The 6,751-nt window shown below is 58.5% G+C and overlaps 1 pseudogene; it reads right to left on the bottom strand.

Annotated features, from left to right (window-relative positions):
* Positions 1 to 631: 631 nt before the first annotated feature.
* LOC130474193 (uncharacterized protein K02A2.6-like) lies at positions 632 to 4,439 on the bottom strand (annotated as a pseudogene).
* Between the last annotated feature and the right edge of the window lie 2,312 nt (positions 4,440 to 6,751).

The raw sequence follows: 6,751 nt of genomic DNA, 5'->3' as shown, positions 1-6,751 counted from the left end.
TCTCACAACATCTAAGGCATATTAGCATTGCTACTTTATCCTGCAATAGAGCCATAGTCTCACAAAAGAGAAAGTGTTCCTTTCATCCCCAAAATAGCAGTTTTTATTCAGATGTCAATTCGTATGTATTTCAGAGAGCAGAAACCAGAGAATTATTCTATGATGGTGCCAGCTACCTGCAACTTTTTAAAGCACCTGTCCTAAAAGCAATATAGATCTTATATGCATGGTTGTTTCTGTTAAGTCCGCATGGGGAGGACACATGAGGTCGAGCCGGAGTTCCAACACAACACGCTTATTGCGGTACAGAACAGAACTGAGAACTGTGTAAAACGGCCCCGCTCATATTCCCCCCTGGCCGCTTGTGGCCACTCCCCCCCTGATCCGTGATAGGGGGAAACAACCCCCGGGGCGCCAATGGCGTGACCCGGCTTAGGGCCAATGGGGCGCGCTGGCTTGGGCCAATAGCGCGAGCAGGGTTTAGGAGCCTTCATCTGGGACTAAAGCTCCTAGATCTTCCCCTGCTTACCCACCTAACTATTTACATACACAACACCCCTCCCCCCTAAGTCCGAACACTACAAGAGCACACAAAGTCTTTGAGGTGGCTTGGTCGTGTTCGTACTCGCTGCTACCTCCACGGAGCTGGAACCGGCGTTGCAGGCACGGGAGCAGCTACTGGACCCGCGGTCGGCTCGGTTGCGCTGGGGGCGGGAACGGTGGTGTCTGACAGCTCTTCGGAGGGGCTGGCTGGTGGACGCTCCCCGTCCCGTTCGGCCTCTGCTGGTGCTACTGGCTCCGACGCTTGGGAGGACGCTGGAACTTCCGTGGCGGAGGCGAGGTTGGGGGCGTCGGCCGGCTGGTGGCGCAACTGGTCGACGTGCCACCTTAAGACGTGACCCTCGGGGGTGGCAACCCTGTAGGAGACCGGACCTGTGGCTTCTTGTACGGTAGCCGGAAGCCAGGCTGGTCCCATCCCGTAATTGCGGGCGTAGACCAGATCATCCTGCTCGACGATCCGGGGGCTGGCAGTCACGTCCCTGTGGGTCCGGGAGTAAAAGTCCACTCTGGCGCCAAGTCTGGGTGCAGCCAGTCCAGTGCGGTCTTGGGCCGGCGGCCCATGAGAAGCTCGGCAGGGCTCTTACCGGTCGCGGTGTTGGGGGTGGTGTGTTGAGCCAGGAGGAAGTTCGCCAGCTTCACATCCCAGTCACCCCCGCTGAGGCGGCCCAACGCGTCCTTGGTTGTGCGCACCATGCGCTCGGCCTGTCCGTTGGTGGCAGGGTGAAATGGAGCGGAGGTCACGTGATGGATCAGGTTGTTCGCCATGAATTCCTGGAATTCTGCTGATGTGAATTGTGCACCGTTGTCCGAGACCACCGTGTCCGGCAGCCCGTGCTTTGCAAAGAGCTGCGCAGCACCCGGACAACCTCCCGGGAGGTCATGGAGGAGATGGCTACAACCTCCAGCCATTTGGAGGAGTCCACGACAACAAGGAACGCCTTGCCCTGGAACGGTCCCGCAAAGTCTATGTGGATGTGGGACCAGGGCGCGCACGCTGACTCCCACTGCTGGGTTGGCGCGCGCGGCATTTCAGGACGGGACTCTTGGCAGGGACGGCAGCGCTTGACCCATTCCTTCACGGCGGCATCAATGCCCGGCCACCACACATAGCTCCGTGCCAGGGCCTTCATGCGCACAATCCCCGGATGGCAGGCGTGAAGAACCTCCAGGCCCTTCATGCGCAGCTTTGCCGGAACTACAATGTGGTTCCCCCAGAGCAAGCAACCCTTGTTGAGCGAGAGCTCGTGCTGGCGCGTGGCGAATGGCATGAACTCCCCGTCTGGCCTGGCGGCCGGCCACCCCTTCCCCACCCAGTTGAGAACCTGGGTGAGGGTGCGGTCCTTGGCAGTGTGGGCGGCAATGTCCGAGGCGTGCAGCGGCGGCTCAGGCAGGGTCTCCAGCAGCATGACGTCATAGGCTGGGGACGGGTTGGGATCATTGTCCTCGTGTGGCAGACGGCTGAGGGCGTCCGCATTAGCGATGCTGGACCCGGGGCGATGCAGCAGCCTGAACTCATAGGCGTTGAGGAAGATCGACCACTGGAGCATGCGGGGGGACAGGATCTGCGGCGTCTGTCGATCCGGCACGAACAGACCCAGAAGCTGTTTGTGGTCCGTGATGATGGTGAAGGGGCGGCCGTACAGATGGTCGTGGAATTTCTTGGTGCCAGCCACGATGGCGAGAGCCTCCCGGTCAATCTGGGCATAGTTGCGCTCCATCGACGAGAGAGTCCGGGAGTAAAAGGCGAGTGGGGCCTCCCGACCATCCGGCAACAGGTGGTTGAGGACTGCGGCGATGCCATAAGGCGAAGCATCGCACGTCAGCACAACCTGCAGATGCTCGTCGAAGTGGATGAGCAGGCTGGAGGACGACAGGAGGCCCTTGGTGGCCTTGAACACTAGCTGCTGCGGCTGGCCCCAGGACTACGGGGCGGACTTGTCCAAGAGCCAGTGAAGGGACTCCGCAACCGATGCCTTGTTGGGCAAGAAGGCATGGTAGAAGTTCAAAAGTCCCAGGAACGACTAGAGCTCCTGCTTGCACCGGGGTGGAGGGGCACTGTGTATGGCCTCAATCTTATTGGGCATGGGGTGGATGCTGTCCGTGTCGATCAAGTAGCCCAGGAGCTCCACCTGCGGCAGGCCCAGCTGGCACTTCTCCCGCTTCACCGTGAGGCCGGCGTCCCGGAAACAGCAGAACATCCGGCGGACGTGCTCCAGGAGCTCTCCCTCGGAGCCGGCGGCGATGAGGACATCATCAAAGTAGAGGACGATGCCCGGCTGGCCCTTGAGGAGGTCTTCCATCAAGTTCTGGAAGATGCCCAGGGCCGTGCTGACCCCGAACTGCAGCCAAGTCACCCGGAAAGCACCCCGGTGTGTTACAATGGTCTGGGCCACGGCCGACTCCGGGTCCACCGGAAGCTGCTGGGCGAGGTCCAGCTTGGCAAAGACCCGGCCCCCCGCAAGGGAGGCCAGGAGATGGCTGACCACAGGCACCTGGTAGGCATGAGGCTGCAGAGCCTTGTTCAGGGTGCACTTGTAGTCCGTGCAGATGTGGACCTCCCCATTGGCCTTCAAGGGCGTCACGATCGGGGTCTCCCATGGAGCGTTGGGCACAGGCACCAGGACGCCCTGCGCGACGAGCCGGTCAAGCTTGTCATCGATGCGGCCCTTGAGTGCGAAGGGGACCCTTTGTGGCTTGAGGCAGATGGGGGTGGCGGCGGGGTCGATGTGCAGGCAAACTGGTGGTCCCTTGTAGCAGCCCAGTGGACCCTTCCAGACATCCTCGAACTCAGTCCAGACAGAGTTGAGAGTGGGCTGGCTGATGCGGTGGATGCCTGCCAGATGGATCCCAAGGGCCTGGAACCATTCGAAGCCCAGGAGGCTGGCGCGGGGACTGTCGACCACGATGAGGCGGAGGTGGGCGGAACGACCCTGGAATCGGACAGGCACACGGGCCTTTCCCCGGACCGAAACTCGACGTCGCTGGTAGTCCAAAATAAGGACACCGGTCGGCTGCAGCTTGGGGAGGGAGGCGTGGCGGCCTAGGTCGTGGAAGGTGTCCATCGAGATAATGGAGAGGGCAGAGCCCGAGTCCACCTCCATCTCGCAGGGGGCGCCTCCGATTTCTATGGAGACTGAGACCTTCTCCACGCCATGTACTTTGTGGCGGGTGATGCTGTGCAGGTGCGAGTCGTGGTGGCAACGGCATGGGGCGGCGCGCTTGTCGTCGACCAGGTCGTCGATGGGCCAGATGGCGCCATCTTTACTGGCCGGGCCCGCCGGGCGGCCCTTCTTTGCCGAGCGGCAGACCTTGGCGATGTGGCCGGAGGGGCCACACGCCTGGCAGTTGGCGTCGCAGAAACGGCAGGAACAATGATCGTGCTGGTTGCCACAGCTGGTGCACGGGTGAGCCATGGGGCCTTGCGACCGGTGCGGACAAGCGGACATTTTGTGGGCATCCACGTCGCATTCCTCCTCACTGGCGCTTTCATGGTGGGTGGTCGCCGGCATCGGAGGCGGAGGCACGGAGCTCCGGCTGCTCCGCCGGTCGGCCCTGGTGAAGGCCTCAGCAGTGGTGGCCTCCTCGACGGCTGCCGTGAGGGTGATGTCCTTTCTCGCAATGAGATGGCGGCGCACCATCTCGCTCCGGAGGCCGAAGATGAACCTGTCAAGGAGGGAGTCGTTGAGGTTCGGAAACTCGCAGAACCAGGCCAACTGTCTGAGGGCGGCGAGGAAGTCGGCGGCAGACTCGCCCGGTTCCTGGTCCCAGAGGTGGAACGGCAGGCGGCGAGCGTGGCACATCGGGTGGGGCGTTAAATGGTTCCCCAGCGTGGCCAGTATGTCCTTTAGTGGTGCCATCATCACCTTGGTGGGGGCCATCAAGGACTGGGGGCAAGCTGGAAGGTCTTCGGCCTGCACATACTGAGGAAGATTGACCGCTGCTTTCCCTCATCGTCGATGTCGTTGGCGTCCATGAAGCACGCAACTCGGTCCGTGTAGCTCTCCCACTCGCTGGGGTTGGCAGAGTCGAATGCTTCCAGCAATCCTTGGGTGGCCATCGCAGTGAAGTGTTGCGTCTCTGGTGTGTCATAGGGTTTCAGCAAGGCAAACTGGACTGCCTACCGGTCACTGTAAGGTTGCGGAAAATGAGGCAATTGCAGCAAGAGTGATTTCGGTATCAGAGCTGGACTACCTATCAGCCTTCGTCGCCACTGTTAAGTCCGCATGGGGAGGACACACGAGGTCAAGACGGAGTTCCAACACAATACATTTATTGTGGTACCGAACAGAACTGAGAACTGTGTAAAACGGCTCCACTTATATTCCCCCCTGGCCGCTTGCGGCCACTCCCCAATCCGTGATAGGGGGAACAACCCCCGGGTCACCAATGGCACGACCCGGCTTAGGGCCAATGGGGTGCGCTGGCTTGGGCCAATAGCGCAAGCAGGGTTTAGGAGCCTTCGTCTGGGACTAAAGCTCCTAAATCTTTCCCTGCTTACCCACCTAACTATTTACATACACAACAGTTTCCCTCACCGTCACCCCACCGATGACTTGGGCCTTTGTGTTGATTATGCATGCCGTTTCCAACCATCAGAGGTCGCCTCGCTCTCCTGCGTTTTCCTGTGTTTGGCGAATTTTTCAGAGACATGTTTTATCTTGAATTTGAAAACACAAGCAAAATGCGAGGAAACAAAGGGGGAGTGCAAGGTGACCTCTGTAACCAGAAACAGCATGCATGATCAACACAAAGATCCAAAGTAATTGGAGGGGTGACAGAGAGTGAAACAGCTATGCATAAAAGACCTAATGCAAAGACTTTTAAGCAACTAAACCAGCTCTCCCGAGAAACCTGGCAACCCGTTTTCCCAAAAACATCAATCCATTTAAGCGTGATTGCAGTAGGCTAAGCGTTGCATCTAACAAGAGGCATTTCTCCCTCCTCTCTCACACTAGAGGGAATGCCTCCTCTGAGGAGACAGTGCTTGCTGCAATACAAGCATGTGTTGTCTAATAAAGAAAGTATGCCTCTTTCCTACCATTTTATTGCCTATGCAAATATTATTAAGGTTTAATTGATCACATTAATTAATTGGGCACATGGAGGACCTGTACGAGAAAGAGTCGGACGACTGGAATACGAACTTCCGAATCAACCAGGCCTGACGGACTGGGGGGGCTGAAGAAGAAATACAGACTCTGAGATTCCAAAACCGAGAGTTATTGGATCGTATGACCCGAATGCAAGACCCGACGGATGTGCTGATGCGCGAGTATGGATGCCTACAGCGAGCCCAAGCAATACCTGCACTGGCACCGGTTCCAGGTCAACAGCCCCCAGGCCAGCAGCCCCCAGGGCAACCGATTCCAGGGCAGCCGGCCCCGGGACAGCCCGTTCCAGGACAGCTGCCAGCACCTCTGCAGGCAGGGCTGTTCCAGCCTGCGGTTCCGGTCGTACAATGGCAGCAGCCCCGTTTGTGAGTGACTTTTGACGGCTCTGCGGATGCGCTGCCCTGTTTTCTACACCAAGTGGACAGTTACATGAGAGAACAAGGGCATGCCTTCCCCACGGAAGATAGCCGGGTGAGATTTGTTTCCTCACTTTTGACTAGGAGGGCTGCTGAATGGATGATCCTACAGTTTGACACTCGGGCCCGATCTGTACGTTCGCTCAATGACTTTATGCGAGTGTTAAGGAGACATTTCGAAGATCCGTTTCAAGGGGAGAAGGCCAAGGCTGCCCTTCTGCAACTCCATCAAGGATCTTCTTCGGTCAGAGATTTTGCTGATGAGTTTCAGAGACTGGCCAGTAAGATTGTCAATTGGACGGAGGCAACCCGAGTGCATTACTTCCGTACCGCTCTTAACCCCGAGATTTTGAACTGGGCATATATGCAAAGGGATCCAGCCACTCTGGAAGACTGGATTCTGTTAGCGGAGAAAGTTGAAAGCTGCCGCCAATTTATTACTCTAGCCCGGCGCCAGGCTAGAGAGGGGGACAGCCAGAAGAACCCTCCCAAGGCTGCCGCTTCAGCTCCCCAGAGACCGGCTCAACCTCAAGACCATACGTCGCGGTTTCAAAGGGGGGCCTGTCTCGTTTGTGGGGTCATGGGTCACTTCGCTGCGGCCTGCCTCGGAGCGACCAAGTTCCACTCCCCGGCCAGAGGGGACACCTCGCAGGAGAGGACGTG

This window comes from Euleptes europaea, chromosome 3 (assembly GCF_029931775.1).
Source record: "Euleptes europaea isolate rEulEur1 chromosome 3, rEulEur1.hap1, whole genome shotgun sequence".
NCBI lineage: Eukaryota > Metazoa > Chordata > Lepidosauria > Squamata > Sphaerodactylidae > Euleptes > Euleptes europaea.
Note: the sequence above shows the minus strand (reverse complement) of the source record. Positions and strands in the feature narration are given on the sequence as shown.